The sequence below is a fragment of the Nomia melanderi genome, unplaced genomic scaffold (assembly GCF_051020985.1).
Source record: "Nomia melanderi isolate GNS246 unplaced genomic scaffold, iyNomMela1 scaffold0014, whole genome shotgun sequence".
Lineage (NCBI taxonomy): Eukaryota > Metazoa > Arthropoda > Insecta > Hymenoptera > Halictidae > Nomia > Nomia melanderi.
This window is the reverse complement of record NW_027475130.1, coordinates 2,243,296-2,244,250: the sequence shown is the minus strand read 5'-3', so window position 1 is coordinate 2,244,250 and position 955 is coordinate 2,243,296.

Here is a 955-nt window from a genome sequence, read left to right as displayed (position 1 = left end):
CCGCTGCACAGATTCATGCGCTAGGGCCTCCTGCAGACAATGCACTTTGATTTATTGCGCTATCTCTAATAGCACCCGATTTATCACCAGATATATATTGGATTTTTCCCTGACCCTGAGTGTCCGGCCCCATGTGTCGATGGTTTTCTCGGTCCATCGTGGTCCGAAGTCGATCCCGCTGAACGGATTCATGCGCCAGGGCTTCCTGCAGACAATTCTCTTTGGTTTATTGCGCTATCTGTAATAGCACCCGATTTATCACCAGATATATATTGGGTTTTTCCCCGACCCTGACAGTCCGGCCCCATGTGTCGGTGGTTTTCTCAGCCTCTGGTGGTTCGAGGTCGTTCCCGCTGCACAGATTCATGCGCCAGTGCCTCCTACAGACAATGCACTTTGGTTTATTGCGCTATCTGTAAAAGCACCCTAGATATAACCATATATATATTGAATTTTCCCCTGATCCTGAGTGTCCGGCCGCATGAGACGGTGGTTTTCTCGGTCCCTGGTGGTCCGAGGTCGTTCCCGCTGGCCAGGTTCATGCGCCAGGGCCTCCTACACACAATGCACTTTGATTTATTGCGCTATCTCTAATATCACCCGAGATATCACCAGATATATATTGGATTTTTCCCTGACCCTGACATTCCGGCCTCATGAGACTGTGATTTTCTCGTTCCCTGGTGGTCCGAGGTCGATAACGCTGCACAGATTCATGCGCCAGGGCCTCCTACAGACAATTCACTTTGATTTATTGCGCTATCTGTAATAGCACCCGAGATATCACCAGATATATATTGGATTTTTCCGTGACCCTGAGTGTCCGACCCCATGAGACGCTGGTTTTCTCGGCCCCTGGTGGTCCGAGGTTGATCCCGCTGCACAGATTCCTGCGCCAGGGCATGCTAGAGACAATGCACTTTGATTTATATCGCTATCTGTAATAGCACCCGAG